The sequence below is a fragment of the Athene cunicularia genome, assembly GCF_003259725.1.
Source record: "Athene cunicularia isolate RWA chromosome 1 unlocalized genomic scaffold, athCun1 chr1_part1, whole genome shotgun sequence".
NCBI classification, from domain to species: domain Eukaryota; kingdom Metazoa; phylum Chordata; class Aves; order Strigiformes; family Strigidae; genus Athene; species Athene cunicularia.
Window position 1 is genome coordinate 76,951,379 of NW_020799091.1, and position 18,114 is coordinate 76,969,492.

The following is an 18,114-nucleotide window of genomic DNA, read 5'->3' on the forward strand; positions in this document are numbered from 1 at the left end:
TTTCAGAGCACTCCACCACATGCTATTTCTAGCTATTTAATGCCATATTTTATATTCATTTCCAGCCAGGTTAATAGATCTACTCATAACAATCTTTTAAACCTACTCATAGGGCCTATATTCTGAACCTACGTTTTTCCTTTTCTCAATCTTTCTTCAGACATACATTGTGCAAAGAAGCTGCATATCATGGTCAAATACTCAAGCACTCTTTCTGATCTTCCTTTTACGTACATTTATAATGTTTTTCACATCCTTCTAGCATTAGTATCCCTTCTGTATTTCCTGTTGTATACATAATTGTCTGTTCTGTTGTTGAAATGCCCATTAGAAGTCAGCATTTGCAATGGCATTTAAGATTCCGCAAAGCTTCCCAACACTGCAAATACAGAATAGCAATATTGGTTTTGCACAGTGCTTTGGAGTAAAACCAGACTTGTGAATGGTGATCATTGGCATTTTGTTTTACAGTTCAGACAACTTCATTTCCTACATTAGCACACCGGAGCCTAAAATTAACTTGCAAATATGCATTGATACTACCCAGTATGTTCTTTTCTTCATTACTTTTGATATTTAGAAGCTATGATGTGCATTCAGTAATTTCATGAAATGAGATGGTTCACATTGTTGGATACCTTCAGTCTTTTGTTCTAATAAGAAATCGTATTCAGATTAACTGAGTTATTTAATGGGGTTCATTGTGTGTACAGAGAAGGAGCACCTCCAATCCACATGCTGTGCAACAAATCCTGCATCTCTCACATTTAGTGAGCTTTGGGAAGATGCCAGAATGGGAGCTGAGGTGCCCAGAGACAGGTTTTCAGACACTTTGTACATAGAACATGTGTAACAACCCTTGGTCTCTCCTTCGAAGCCATGGATGCAGTGGGCCTTAGATGTTCCAGGATCCTGCAGGAAGGCTTGGAAAGCAGCTTATATGGTGAATCTTCCTGGGTATTTGGGACTACTATGGTGGAGTACAATGTTCTCTGGTAAATCAGAAAAGAGATATGGGAGATTACTGAGATAATGTCCCCTAAAAAGATTGTTTTCTCTTTGACAACCTCACACTTAAATGCTTCCAGCTATGACATTTGGTCTTCAACTCATAATTCAGTCAGAGCCAGAAGACCATGAACAAAGAATGGGAGACACGTTTTTTTAAAGTTTTTTGTAATAGATAAGAAGTTAGGTAAAACACAGTTGTCCTGCTCTTCATAGGATAAATGGGTCAAATTCTACAATGCCATAGGCAGTGCGGACTATCAGAAATGAAGTGTCATTCCTACATCGCTGCACACAATTCTTTATGGTTCAAGTGAAGGAAGAAGGGATGCAGCAAGAGCTGGAAGTCTCACATTTAGTGGATCAGAGATATTATGGACAAGGAAATTGAATGAACCCATGGTATTCGAGGAAAAGTTTTGTCATCCTACTCCAGTTAGTTGCTCTGAGTGATGAAAATATAATGTACTCCTAAGTGCTGATAGAGTTTTATCCAAAGGTCACAGTAAATTATTAAAAGAAATGATGAATTTATTTGGTACCAAATCATCTCTACGAAGAGTCTGGCACTGTATCTCATGCGGTTACTATTAAAATCTGGCCTCAAAACTAAATGAGGTAATGTTCAAAGTTATGTCTATAACTTTTTAAAAAAAAAAAAGACAAGACACAGCAATAATGGAAGAAAGAATAATCCTTCAGATGTTCTTCAATATGAAAGCTATATATTCTCCTTTGCTGTAAAGGGGCTTATGGGTTGCTCTATTGTCTTCTGCATTTCATTAAGGTACTTTTACAGCAGTCTCTGAAATCCACCTAGGGCTGGTCCTGACAGGAAGTTCTGACCTTTTGATAGATATTGTTTTGCCTGTAACTTAAGCTGATGGTTAACCTTATCCCCAGTGGACAGATGTCAATAGTGCAAAGCCTAGTAGTGCTCAGCAAATTTGGGCCAAATCCTCAACCCGTACAATTCATCATAGGTTCAGCAAGTCACTGTGCAACAGCTGAAATCTAGCCTCAGTAAAGTCAGCAATGAAATTCATATGACTGCCAGTGAAACCAGGATTTTACACTTCAGATTCAGCTAATATGAAGTCAAGCTTATAATACTGTGGCAGAGCTGAGCACGCACACGACCAATGTGACCAAGCAATGCCCGTTTATTACAACCAAGAAAGCCCTTTTATAATGTTCTCCAGCACACGTGAGTAACATGCAGTACAAGTCCTCAAGAATGGACAGGTAACTTAGCCCATGCTTTAAACCTTCTTATGACTGGATAAAAAGTGCCACATCAGCCTTGCCAGGCTTCCTGCCTCGTGTAACTTCCTCTTCCATCCCAACCCCTTCCGGGGGCTGTTTGTCTCGTCAAGTTTCTCCCCCCACATTCAGGGTCACATCCTTATCGCATTCTTGCTTGGCTGAGGCTCTTATCAGTCTTGTTCTCACGCAGGATTGCTCACATGGCCATTCTCTCGCAGATAGTCCTCTAGAATACCAACATAATGTTACGAAATAAATGTTCAATAGCTCTGTAATATGCCACTTAGATCATACTAGGTGCTTTGATTTAAAAGTCTCATCTATCTCCAATGTATTATATCAGGGCTTTTGTGCAGAGGACTTTGCACTCTTCCATGCAAGCATATTCTATGTATGGCATAGGCTCAGACCTAATATAAAAGGAGATCTTGAACCCTTCTCTCCTCAACAGTTCACAGTGGGGAGGGTTGAATTTACAACACTGGGCTGCAGTCAGACAGAACACATCTTCTGGTGACTGTGCATCATCTCATATCTCTGGTTCCTTGGCTGTGATGCACGGGGTTGAGAAAACAGAAAAAAGCCTTGGTGCTGCGCTTCCTGCCGCATTAGCAAAGTGCTAATGTCCTGGCAGGAAAACAGGAAGTGGGCAAACTCTCTTTTCTCTCCTTTTGTCCCTCTATCACTGGTAATACCCATTCTGTGGTTTCGGTCTTCTCATGTAATGAAAGTAAATATAGACTCTTCTTCAATGTTTATTTTTAGATTGCACCTCATCTCTTTATCTATTGTTGAGCCACTTCTCCAAACTATGTTATGGATTTGTGTGTAAATAACATAAAAAAAAAAAACGTGAAAAGTCATATGGTGTTGAAGTGCTTGACTTTTAGTGCTTTCTTCTATGTTCCTGTTTATCTGATTTTGCTTTCCATAACAAACACTTGCTTTTCCCTCTAAATGTCATTCATTCTTCCAAAACATCTTGAGTCATGATCATTATGAGTTAGATAAACTGAGCGACCAGAAATACATACCCAAATACAGTTACTTTAAGATGTATGTGCTTACAAATCATGACACAGCTGTAGGCCACTTAGAATGAAGTTGGTTTATGATCTCTATATATTAACATAGATCATATCAGATCATATTTGGCCTGGATTAACAGAGACATGTGCTACTGCTATGATAACCACTGCTTAGACAAACTACACTCTTAGAATATGTCATTGCTAAAGAGGTGGTCCTTTTCTGAATTTTTTCAGGAAGTTTCAGCCCACAAATACATCTTATACCTGATAAGGGTTTGGCCCTGCCTTTATGTAACAGTGATGCAGGCATTTCTGAGACAACTATTGCAACAGCCAACAAAGCAACCCCTAAGTGAATAAGAATAGTAAAATACATTTTACTATAAGTACAAGTATCTCATAGGTTTCAAAATAGATCAATAGTTTCTTCAAAAATATCTCAAGTGAAGAATGAATTTTGTTTCATAGAACTATGATTTGTAAAACATTGAAGGCTAACTAAAATTATATTCTTTGCAGCCGACGTGTGCAGCTGGTGCATTAGTCTACATATAAGTAATGATGATATAAAATGTTGGATAGTTTTGCATAAATAGTTTAAAGTAGTAGTGCATAAACTAAAATTTATCATCAGAAATATCTTAGAAAAGAAGTAAATTACATTTGGTGACAACTAATCCAAGATAAAACAAACTGTATTAAATATTGTGAATGTTTATCTGGTTAATGCCTTAAATAGAACAGATTGTGTAAAAAAAAAATAAGCAGTAAGAAGAAATGACTAAGTAATTTAATGTGTAAACAATCTTTAGTCACATATTCTCTAGATGTGTGTTGAAATGGGTGGGTTTGCTTTCTGAGTGTTTTACCAAGTATTTTCTTCTCTGATTTCACCACACAAAAATAAAAGTAAAAAACACCAACACCACCACCCAAAAAAATCCCAAAATCCAAACTAAACAAATTTTTAATACACTTATTTCTTATTTGGTTAGCTTAAGATTTTAAGTTTGTGAAGTCATAAATTTCTGGCAATACTAAAGTTAAGTGAGCTAGCAGTGAACAGACTGAGGCCCAAAAAGTATTGAAATATCCCTTAGGAGAAATAAATGAGATTCCTATTGTTTCCTTTTCCAAATTTTAAGTTTTACAAAATGACAAATTTTCACTCTCCCTAGTAAAAAAGACCACCATCAGCCTATTTCCAATGAAACTGAATTCAGCTTAATTAATATTTCATATCTGATTTGAATAGCTCCATAGACCCAAGACAGTTCCAGGATAATTGTGACCAGAGCTTTTCAACTAAACACAAAACCTGGAAACCTTTTGGATGGACCTTTTGGGGAAAAAAATGAAACAAGTTAATAGAAAAATAATTTTATAGAAGTATTTCAGTTCTCTTCAGTACAGTTTCCCTCAAAGATTTGAAATAAAACAGTTCCTAAACTTTTTTTTTTTTAATCACTAAACCATTTTTTTTATCTGTATTATTTTTTCTTTTTTTTTCTTTGTTGCCACTGGATTAAACTTTTAAAAATCTGTGGGAGTAGTAATTTTTCTTGTTGAAAAATGGATGGGGGTAACCTTACTCTTTATAAAAGTTCTAATACTGAGGATATTTTGCAATACTATGGAGCAGAAAAGAAGGAACAAAAACATAAAGATAAAAGACGTGAGTAAAATAACATACATATCAATGAACTTACAGCAGTAAAAAGCAAGATTGATGACATAAAAGCTACAAGTTTAGATTTTCCTTTTGTCACTGAGGAATAAAACATAAATTTTAGCTAAGAGCAAACAAAAAACAAGACCCATTTAAAACACTGAACTGACAAATAATAATGAAACAAAATAAAAAATTCTGAATAAAGGTTTCCATGTGTAAGAGCTTTTCTTTGTGGTGTGTTTTGTTTTTTTTTTCTTCCCTAGCTATGTCATGGGTCTAATTAATAAAAACTATTTCCCCTCTGTAAATTTTTTACTCCAGTGAGGTTAATGATATCTTTCTGTGAGAAAGAACAGAACCAAATAATTTTTCAGGGAAAACATATTTTCTTTAAAAAAGTAAAACATTATTCTTCATCAAAATTATGATGGGAAACAATCTCAATAAAATATAAAATAGCATCATAAATAGTTGTGATTAAGAATTTAAAATTAATGTTCACAGGATTATTTCACAACATGGCAAAGAAATTACATTTAAGTACCTGGTATCCATGGAACTGCTTATGTATGAAGTTCATGAAGTTTATGAGGTCCATTCTTAGCTGTCAGTTTGTCAGATTTTCTTCTAAGATACTGCTTTTGGAAAGTAAGGATTCCATTTTCACCATAATTTCTGATCACCAACAGCTTCAGCTTTCATCTTTGTGAATACTGCTGGGAATATATCAGACCTTTAGCACTATTCTAAACAAGATTTTTATGGTTTAATGTATACTTCAGGTCTTTGTGCTCAAGAAGAATAAAACCCATCTGATGATCATCACATCACAGTTAAGATCTGACTGGTGTCCCAATATGTAATTTAATCCATATGTACAGAGTAGCCAGACCTGAAGTACGTAACCCATCGATATGATTTAGAAAGCTGGAATCACATATGCTTGAAATAAATGTCAAAAAAGAGCAAAAGCACAACTTCACATTTTAACGGCCATATACAAAACGTTTAGATGCACTAGGTGCATTTAACAGCCTATCAGTAATTCATCTAGCCCCCTCTACTTTGGTTGGTCTAAAAGGTCATTACCATTCTATCACTGATTCATACATATATGCCTGTCATTCCTAAAGTCTCAGTAGAACATGGTGTTTTTAACCTCATTTCCCATTTAAAACCAAGAGTGGATTTTAAACACATGCGTGTAAACTGTTACATTCTCTGCTTTTTACCTTTAAGATAACAAGATGTGACACTGTGCAGTCATATATTTCTGCAGGAGTATATATATAATTATAATAGTTTATACCATATGTACAATATATCATACAGACTGTATCAGAGGCTGTATCATGAGCCTCAGCCTAATCATCTGCACTGTTCAAACTTGGATGCCCTTGCCATCTTCAGCTATTTGTTGTAAAAGTGATGCCTGAGCCCACAGTTTCACTTGCTGGAGCAACTTTTATTTAGATCATGTTATACTTCTAAGGTGGAATTTTCCCTTAATGATTTTCTCTGGAAGATTTGAAACATGGGAAAACTCAATTATTACTGTTATTATTATTATTGTTATTGTTGTATTACCTCAAGGTTATGACTGATACAGAATCACAGAATCGTCTAGGTTGGAAAAGACCTTGAAGATCATGGAGTCCAAACATCAACCCAACTAGTTTCCATGTACATGATATCCCTCAGCGCTATGTTGACCCAACTCATAAACACCTCCAGGGCTGGAGACTCCACCACCTCCCCCGGCACCCATTTCCAATGCCTAACAACCCGTTCTGGAAAGAAATGCTTCCTAACATCCAGTCTAAACCTTCCCTGGCACAATTTGAGGCCATTCCCTCTTGTCCTATCGCTTATTACTTGGTTAAAGAGACTCATCCCCAGCTCTCTGCAGCCTCATTTCAGGGAGCTGTAGAGGGCGATGAGGTCTCCCCTCAGCCTCCTCTTCTCCAGACTAAACACCCCCAGTTCCCTCAGCTGCTCCCCGTACGACCTGTACTCCAGACCCTGCACCAACTCCGTTGCCCTTCTCTGGACACGCTCGAGTCATTCAATGTCCTTTTTGTAGTGAGGGGCCCAGAACTGAACACAGGAATCGAGGGGTGGCCTCACCAGTGCCGAGTACAGGGGTCAGATCCCTTCCCTGTCCCTGCTGGCCACGCTAGTGCTGACACAAGCCAGGATGCCATTGGCCTTCTTGGCCACCTGGGCATACTGCTGGCTCCTGTTCATCGGGCTGTCAATCAGCACCCCCAGGTCCCTCTCTGACTGGCAGCTCTCCAGCCACTCCTCCCCAAGCCTGTAGCGCTGCTGGGGATTGTTGTGGCCCAAGGGCAGCCCCCGGCATTTGGCCTTATGGAAACTCCTCCAGTTGGCCTCAGCCCATGGCTCCAGCCTGTCCAGGTCTCTCTGCAGAGCCTCCCTGCCCTCGAGCACATCAACACTCCCACCCAACTGGGTGTCATCTGCAAACTGACTGAGGGTGCACTCGATCCCCTCGTCTAGATCATCAATAAAGATGTTAAACAGGAGTGGCCCCAAACCCGAGCCCTGGGGGACACCACTCGTGACCAGCCGCCAGCTGGATTTGACTCCGTTCACCACAACTCTTTGGACCCGGCCATCCAGACAGTTTTTACCTAGCGAAGTGTGTGCCCATCCAAGGCTCGAGCAGCCAGTTTCACCAGGAGAATGATGTGGGAAATGCTGTCAAAGGCCTTACTGAAGTCAAGGTAAACAACATCCGCAGCCTTTCCCTCATCCAATGCACAGGTTGCCCTGTTGTAGAAGGAGATCAGGTTTGTCAGGCAGGACCTGCCTTTCATAAACCCCTGCTGACTGGGCCTGAGCATCTGGTTGTCCCGCATGTGTTGTGTGATTGTACTCAGGATGAGCTGCTCCATCAGCTTCCCAGGCACTGAAGTCAAGCTGACAGGTCTGTAATTTCCCGGATCATCCTTCTGACCCTTCTTATATATGGGCATCACATATCATACAAGTCAGACAAGTTTTTGAAAAGGTTCCGTCTTCTATAAAATCTAGATTAGGAACACCATAGAATGAAATGCAACCAATAACACCAAATTATCAAATACTGAATCTTTCTAAATGAGGAATATTGATGAAGAAAGTGAAGGAAATGATAACCAAGCTAGCTGCCTGTGAAAAAATAGATGTTGAAAGTAATTACAGAATAAAGTAATCCACACCCTTTCTTCCTGACCATCTATGTGGAAACATTTACTCTAAACTGAACTTAAACTCAAGCATAGGTTTTATCCATTGAATGGATCCTGCCACATGGATTTCAAGACCGAGGAATTCAATTATCAGAAGTTTTATATTTACAGATATATTTAGAATAATGAATGCTGTCAGCTTGTTGATAAACATGGACCTTCCAAGGGTTCTGGGATTTCAAGATGTTGAACAAAATCTCTCATTGACAGTGGAAAAAAATGGGTTTGTGTGTTGGTATCAGAGGATTTTAGTCTTTCTTAAACTTCCAGGAATTAACAAGTCTTCAATGGAATCCAAGGGCCATAGAAACTAAAATAAGAAAATATTCCTATACTCCTTTATATAACATCTCACAAGTGTCCCTAATTATAGAAGCAGTTATTGCCAAGAATAATAGGGAGATATGAACCGAGAGTTGAAGTATCTTCATATCTATTATCTCCTTACTTGATTCAACTGTTCATCATTTTTGTGAAAAGAAAGGATTCCCCTCAGTCAGAGGAAAAATGGAATTTACTAATACATAAACTGCAATGACATTCTCAGCACCAGTCCTTCTCCCAGATGAGAAAAAAATTCTTGTATTAATTACCCATGCACTCCAAATCCATTTTTAAGTTATTTTATTCTTCAATTATTCCTACATTCCCAAAATGCCTAATGCTATTAAATCAGTTTTCCCTTGAACTGCATTAATATTCTGTAGTGAGAATGAGGAAGAACTAATATTAGCAGTTATCTACATTAAGAGCACATAAATACTTCTGCAAAGGTAACAGGAATTAAAGCAGCAGTTACAAGAGAAAAGGTTGCACTGGGTGAAATAACCTGTCAGAGCAAAATCCTTGATAGCAGATGAATAATGCACAAAGGTGTTAAACTCTGTCTTAGTATTGCTAAGAGGAAAGGAAAAGAAAATTTAAAATTCTGTAGATCTTCATGGCACCAGGAATTACGTCTCACTCTCTATGAAGAGTTGGCTTGCAGCAAGGTCTGCCTCAGTCTGTTGTAAGCAATGGCACTTGATTCATACAGTCTTTGAGTTACTCAAATCAGTGATTCAAACTTAACAATTCCATTGTTATCTGCCTAGAGCTTGCAGAATTTGAGCACTTGTTAATTAATTTTCAGATGAGTTTGTATCTGACGTGTCTTTGGCTTTCTGAGCTGTTTTGCTCCATATGTAGTATTAGACATATCCAAGAACATATTTTGTGGTTTTGTGATCTTTAATGTAAGAACAAAAAAAAACCCAAACAAACAAACAAAAAAAAAAAAAAAAGGAAAAAAAAAGCAAAGCTATTAAAATTCCTGCAGGATGTAGATATTAGAAACTGGGTAGTGCTTTTCCTGAATCATTTTGTAGTGGGACAGGCACTCAAGTTAATGGGGCGTATTTGAATTTAAATTGAAGTGGGAACAGGTCCATGCTATGTTAAGCTTTTAAAGCCTTAATGCATTTTTTAGCAATTCTTGTCTGTGGTTGATTGGAGAGCAATAATACTCAATGTATAATAACGACTGAGATCTACTAACTATGTAGTGTATAGCCTTAGTCCCACTCATTGCTGGTTTATTTCTGTTTTCTTAGTTTTTTGCTTTAATGCCCTATGGCTCTGAACTGTGGGGTGTGATACCCCAGACAAGCTGCAGAATAGGAATGATTAGTTCAGTATTCCCTTTACTGTCACAATAGAGTTTCTCAACTTAATCTTTTTTAAGAAACTGTAATTAGTCACCACTGTCTATTCTGTCTGTTTATGATAGGTATTGCCTACAAGACAAAAGAACTTCGGAGTCATTGTGTCCTGTAGAGCTAATGTAAAACTAAGCAGTTTGCAGAGTTTACCACTAATCTGATACTGCCAGGACATCAAGATTAGAGGAAGGCAGCTGTTGTGTTTCTCTTCTCTTATGAAATTCAAATAAAATGGGAGAAGGATAGTAGCAGAAGAAAATACTGAAAATGGATTGCATTATAGTTATTTTCCTTCTGTTTTTTCTGTTGCAGGGCAGATTAAGAGAAGAGACATTCATATTATTCCTTAGAAGTAGCTCAATATAACATGATGAATGAATGAATGAATGAATGAATGAATGAATGAATGAATGAATGAATGAAGTGAATAGGAAACAGAGACCTTAATAGAAACTTAATCCCAAAGGTGAAATGAAGTTTTATGTTATGAAATTTTATGTTTATGAAGTTTTTTCCGACTGAACATTTAGACTCCAAGACATGTTGTCTCTAAACCCCTCAGGTCTCAATTTACACAGATAGTGTTGGAGAATATAATGAGAATTTTTGTGGGAAACAACTTTAAATCAGTCTTTCTTATTAGGACCAGAAGCTTTGGAGTCCTATGGAAACACTCAGAGTCAGCTTCTGCAGCAAGTTGAAAAGTGTTGTCAAGTACAGTTCAATATTTTCTGTATTTTCAAAAGATTTGTGCCAGAAACATTCCTTTTAGGTTGAAATTTCTCCTTTGTGTCTGATTATTTTCAACCTCACTGCTTTCCTGCTCTTTCTATCCTAAAACCAAAAGATTTACACATTTTGTAACTGTTGTTTCCCTAGTGAATCACTCTTCTCTTGTGTATTGATCACCATCATATAAGCTATTTTAATAATGAAAAAAAAAAAACCATATGGGTAAACCCAATGTTAATTCCTTCATATTGCATACTTTATATTTTATTTTATGTGTTTAAAATGTAACCAAAGCTTATTCAAATAAGAGTTTAGAAATTCAACACAAATACCACTTTCACACTCTCTATAATTTATCAAATATTTTTTCATGATGTGCATTAAAAGAATATAGATGGTTTGTTATTGCCACAGATTTCTTTGCACAGTTCAAAAAATATTTACACTTCAAAGCTCCTTAATAAAAAAATAAAACTTTTCTCTTTTCCTTCATAAAAAATCCATGTTTGCTTCCATTTACAGAAGCAGGTTAGTAACTGAATTCCTTTGCATCTCCACAGCCTTTTCGTGTCATACCGACTTACATGGACAGTAAACCCTCATTCCATTTCAGTTTTTCTAATCCATGGCTTTCCAATTATGAAAATTATTCTTATTGTAGGTATTGAAAGCAGAAACTATTTAAATTTTGACCCCTTGAATACCCTCGTCTTTTTCCCTATTGTTAATATGTAAGAAATTTCAAACAGAGGTGATAGGGGGTTTATAGGGTTGATCCTCAGCTCAATTATTTTGAATTGCTAAAAGTCAGCTGTAGGTGAAGCTATAAAAGTCACCATGTCACTGGAAAGCAGATAGTAGCAATGTTGATAAAATGAAAGGATGTTAAAGATACTTGGGAAGTCCCCTACAGGGTTCTGCTTCTGTCATGACAGAAATAAACATCCAGTGTCTCGTTCAGGGTCTTTCATAAGTTGAAGCATTCATTCTTAGTTTTCTTCTATCATCTCACTGTATGTCTATTGACATCCAAATAAAACAAAGCAAATACCACACAGACAAATAAAATACTGGGTTAGCCCTCTTAATGTACAGATAAGCATGTAAATAAGAATCAGCAGGGATGAGTCAGAACCACATGTATTATAACAAATAACATTGGCTAGTTTTACCTACCCAGTAAAACACACTCAGAGAAACAGTCACTGTCTTCAGAAAGTTCAGAAAGTTTAATTTTTTTTTTTCCTAATTTTCCCCCTCTAAATAAGTTTATCCAAGTTACCAAGTAAGCAAATGACTGTGTCCATTTTGGATCAGCTGTACTTTTTCACTTTATTAATTTAACCCCATTAACCACAGTTACTGCTGAAAAGATCTACTTTAAAGCAAAAAAAGGAGAAAGACTAAAAAATGACACCCTGAGAGAAAAAACATTTCTTTGAGATGGTGATCCAGTATATGTTTGAAGGTTAGGAGTCCAGAGAAAACACTGTTCTGTGAGAGAAGTTAGAACATTATTTCTGCAAGTGAAATATCTTGAGTTTTCTTATTTGAAGAAAATCTCCCTTACAGATTATTTTAGATGTCTCTCAAAACCATCTTCTAAAACCCTGAGGTGCAAACATAGCTGTCTGATACAACATTATGACAGCTTTCCATTTTGGCATGGGTGCATGATTTATGTGAAAGATTATCAGCAAACATAGGGAACAGACCCTGAAAGACCACCTAAGTTTTCTCATTTCCTCCTCATTCCTCCCTTTAGTTCTCAAAACTGTGCCACAAGGAAAGCACTCAACTTGCAGCTGTAGACAAAAGTAGTAATATAGCTACATAGCAAAAGTATACCGAGATTGAGGTATGAGTTGCTGTTTTCCTGAATGTGTACTTCATACACACTGTCTGGTATTTATATGAATACGTGCAGATTAACAGGTGACTAATACTGCTTTACATCTCTACAACTACCATTAACATTAATAAATTTACAATTGTGAACACTGTTGTTTACCTAGGCATCTCAGAGGTTCACTCTTTGAGCTGAGGTGGGCTTTTAGCATTTTTTCTTAACAGTGGTCCAGATGACACAACTCCATATTTATATTAAGTAGATTAGATTAAGAACAGATATAAATTACAACATTTATAAATATTGTGAAAAATACATCTTGTCAAATGGGCTGATTTTATTATTTTTGTGAGGGTATGTGGATCTGATACAGACTTTTGACAGGCCTCTGACTAAGTGCTACATTAGAATTTGTGGTATACAATATCAAGAAAGAAAGTGTTAAGTAACTCTATAGTTGTCACTGAGGATTCACTTTTTTTGTGGTGGTATTTTGTTTTTGTAGATTTTATTCTATTTGGCTTCCAGTCAGATTCTACTTAAAATTATTCATCATTAAAACTTTTAATGAATACAGTGCTGTTAAGTATAGCAGTTTGAGATCATTCTTTTCCTAATACAGATTGTGTCAATTTCATATATAATATGTGGAATGACTGAAATATATCCTTGTTAGTATCTGCATATCTCAATTGTGGTATGTGAAAGTGCAGCGTGCAGTAGAAGTTATCCCTTCCTGGGTTTACTTCAAACATATGATATATTTAATGTTTGCAGTGTCCCATATCCCAAATAGTAAAAGACTAGAAATGAGCAGTAGATCAATAGTGTGTGCATGAGTCGTAGAAATTTCATTAGCACACCACAGAAACATCAGAAAGCAAGTTAACCGTTCAAGGGAGTTCCTCTGTGCCTTCTTAGGCATCTCTCCAGGTGTAGGACTGTGCTCCAGAAGAGCAGAAACTGTATTTTACATGAGAAAGGAAATTAGTGTCGATGAATAAGCAACCAGGTTACTGCTTGATTTGAGTGGAAGGGGAAGGCTTGGTTTGGGTGTAAGTCAGTGTTGGGAACTTCTATCAGATATTCACCACAGTGGAAGAGGGTGATTTCAGTGGCCTAACCTGGAAAGGATTATCCAGTTCTACAAGGAGTTGATCTGAGGTTAATTCAAGGGAGTGAAGTAGAGACCTGGGGACTTATCCTCCCTACTTCCTAAGGTCTTCCAGGTGAAAAACTTGTGTAATGGTATAGGTTCATGTATCTATAATGCCCCTGTTTAAGATTTTAAATGTCTTAAATTATGAACTCTGTGGCTATGATAGAACTGATGGACTGCAGGTTCAGTGTGGTACTGGTAGTTACTCTTCTTTAGGAGTTAAGGCAAAACTGGTCATGTTTAATTCAGTTTTATAGCAGTTATTATGGATTATATATTAACTGGCAAAGCTAAGAGAACTTCCATTTTTTTCGTTTCCATAGGAAAAAATGTAAGTATGGCATGATATGGAGTACTCTGATCATTTCCCTAATCCGGATAACCAGAGGCAGGGATCATAGCACACACTATGGCAAACACCTTGTGTTGTATAGATTAGCATCACTGCTACTAGAGTATTAGGGATTCAAAAGCACTGAGAGCTGAAAGATCACCTGGAAAACACAGGCAGCTGATCAGAATGGGAAAAAAAGTAAAGCAAGGACATAACTGAAAACAGGGAAGGTAATGTAAGGTGGTCCTGATGGAGTGTTTGCTCATGTAATCATACACGTTGACAGGTAGACTCAATTTATAGAAGAGTTTCATGAGAAGTTTTCTCCTGTCTCATAATAAGTGAAGATTATAGTTTTTCTTCTATGTGGAAGTCAGGCAGTCAGTATTCTGGGAATAAGATAAAATGTAGGTAGAAAACCCTCTACATCCATGCCCATCTGGGCTTTTGCCATATGCAAATCTGGTAGGGTTTTTTGGTGGTGGTGGGGTGGGTTTCTTTGGTTTTAGTGGAAAAATAGTTTGTAAACAAGACTGTGGCAGAGAACAGAGCAGTATTTTATGTAGCTCTGCCCTAGGAAACACCAGTACTCAAGGGAAATAGGTCAGGAAGAACTAGGAGTTGCAAATGCAGATCATGTACAAGTCAAGATTCCCTACAACATAAGGAACTACACAATGGTATATAATCTAAAACTGAAAAGTTACCATGTTGTGCCAAGTAAAAAAAAAAAAAAAAAAAAAAAAAAAAAAAAAAAAAAAACCAACATAAACCAACATACTTTTGCAATTAAAAAGAGGAAAGTGACAGTTTGTTGTACAGTTCTTTGGTTGGGTCTGGCTTTTTTTAATTTAATCTGAAATCAGAAGGAGAATGGTGTTCCCGAGGCATAAATCCAACTGAGAGAAACAAAAGATATTCTGTTGGGTTGTTTTACATAAAGATGAATTGCATTTTCACTCTTAAAGATTCAGACTAACTGTAGTGGAAAGTTTCAAATCTTAGATACTGCTACAAAGCAGAGAGCAAGGTAGATTGTACTGTAAAAGAAATGCCAGAGAAAATTAGTCCCTGCAGTTGTCAGCAGAATGATAATGGAGTTGCATTAAAACTTCATACAGTCCCTTGTGGGTAATGAATTGCAGATCCCAGAAATGGGGAAAATTCCTTTCTTTTCTAGGCATCCAGCACTGCCCTCCATCAACATACACTTCACTGATGTCACTACAGCCGACTTGATTGAGACCTTGGATCCCTTAGCTCATGTGTGGGTTTATTCCATTGACTTCGGTGTTAGCTCAGTGTTTTGACCAGTCTATGCTTACTAAAAGTACTGATATAAGTCATTATTCTTAACATAATTTCAGAATTTTACACTCCTGGATAAATGTGAGGTATTATTAAATATCATCATCTCTTTGCTCTCTCTCAAGTTTTTGAAACAATTTGCAAGCAATTGGATCCTGTAGTCACTTGCCCTTTTGGGAACTGGCTTTGTTAAGCAAGAAAATTGACATTGCTGTAATTCCTAACCTGTGGAGAAAGATGACCTTACATAAACTTATAAATGTCAAATTCTGGCAAGAATAGCAACAGCCCTGTGGGATAGTTTAAGTCAACTATATATGTTATTTTAGAGATTCAGACTAAAACTGCCGTTGAAAAAAGTACAGTCAAAAAGAAGGGGGGTTGTTTATTAATCATATTACTGGGTAAAGATAACGTGGTGCTATGTTTCAATATTAGTTTGACATATTAGACACAGGCTTGGATGTACTGAGAAGCATAAAGGCTTTCTAATTTCCTGGGTTCAAGCACCAGATCTGAAGAGAATTTGTAGATCTCCAATTAACAAAGATGCAAGGTAAGAGATAGCTCCTGTAGTGAAATAGGAGTATAATATCTTTATTTCTCCTGTTTTCTTTTGATGATCAGCATTTGCCTCAGTTGTGATCACATGCTGTTTTAGTGAGTGGGGGTAGAGAAGAGAAAAGAGGAAGGCTTATTCTGTCTGGATATTGAAGGGAAAGGTGAAAAGGTATATGAAAAAATAGCACATTTCCACAGAAATTATTAAGGCATACTATTCAGTGCTTTTCTAACAGTTTCTGAAATATTTCTGCTTGTAACAAAAATTATATTTCAGGTCTTTAATGTAATTAACATAATCTCTGGGTTGCTTTAACTCATGTTAATCAGACCAAGCTACCATAATTACTGATTTAAAATGTATTTAATTAAAATAAATTTTCACACTGAAGGACATAAAATGCTAACTTGACATTTTATGCAATTTGACTGCAAAGAATCTCATAATATAATACAGCTTTGATGTCCTTTTTATATATATATATAATTGTTATGTTGATATTTTAAAGTTAGTTTTAACATTGCTAAGAATATGACCTATCACTACAGATTCTTATTAATAAAAAAGTTTTCAACACATTTTGTTTCTTAAGTATCCAGATGCTGTTATATATCCTGGAACACTAGCACTGGTAAATGGCTTAAGGTGAGACATGAAGTAAACCATTTATCTCTCATCTTTGCTGCTAATTGACTAAAGTGAAAATTCATCTGAAAGGCTTTATGTATTTACTGATGACTTTAAGAGACTGTTCAAAATTGCTGTTCAATGAAATGAGGATACCATCCATAATACCAGCAGGTTTTCCCACGCTGTTTCCTGACCTGCAGAATCCCTGCTGCTCCAGTGTTTGGCTTTTCTTAAGCACAGGCCACCAGTTGTGTTAAATTATTCTGTACTATGTGCCTGAGGAATTGTGTTGATTTCACTGCCTGAAATATATCCCTCTCTGTAGACATGACTACATAAATTTTCCCTATCATTTCTATAAGGAAGCTATATTTTGAAAATAAGCTTCTAAAATCCTACTTCCAAACAATTTGTTTAATTGAGTGTGCTGCACTGTAACCTGGTTATAAAACGATATATGCCTTTCAATGTGTTTGCATGGACAAACAGTCACATAATCTAGTAATCTTTAGAATAAATATGTTGGTTAATACTATTTTACAGACAGCAGATTTTGTCCAAATGCTTTTTAAAACTCTGTCTTTTGATGCACCCAAACCTATGAAAACAATGTTACAACCTGCATGCTGCTTATAAGCATACTTTAAATATTTAGGAATTATCTGATCTCACATTTGAACTTACATCACTGTAAGATAAAAACATGTATTATGGCTGATTATCTTTTCTGCCTAATGAATAAATTAAAAAATATAAACTTTGAAGACACTAGTACCACCACCAAAAAACCCTCCATGTTTCTCTTTTAGAAAAACATGATTAATATAAAGAACTTCATTAAATTTTCTGTGAGGTTATTTAGAGCCTTAAGACTAAATTTCCAAAATAACTGCTTTCATTTTCTAATTCAGCCTATACTTGCTTATAATAAGTTGTCTAGGTTTTCACAGCTGTTCTGTATTTATAGTCTAATGGGAAATTTCACTTGTCAGGGATGGTATGACAAATAAATGTCCCATATGTGCATTTTATTCTTAGGTGTATCTTCTTATTAGCCAACTAAATGTCAAGAAATACAGTTTGAAGCTGTTTAACTGCACACACACAGAGGCTGTGTTTTTTCTGTGGCACATCCCAACCACTTGAGAAATGATCTGCAGTTCTTTTAAAAGAGTATAAAATTTTACTGACCTTTCTGACCTTTTGGGACTCTTTACTACAGCTATTCCCATTTCAGGAACTCTTGGAGTAGGCAGATGGAAATTGTCCACTTGAGTGTGGCAAGGGAGACCTATAATAAATCTTCTACACATCATCAAAATTTTCTATGCAGTGTCTTCAAGACAGTGTGTGAACTTCTGTGTTTTCTCCCTGTTCTTTTCTGGGATAAAATGAAGAAATTCTAATGTAACAGTTCCAAAATTCCCAAAAGACTGAGGCTCTCAAGCCCTATTTTCACAACGACGTGTGACTCTGGAAAACTGTTGGCAAGGCCCGTGGGCTGAGGTTTGCTCTTAATATGTGGGTCAGGCAAGGAAATAAGTCATGATATCATTCTTGCTATTGGTAGACATAGCAGATGAGCCAGCACATTACAGCAGATATCTGC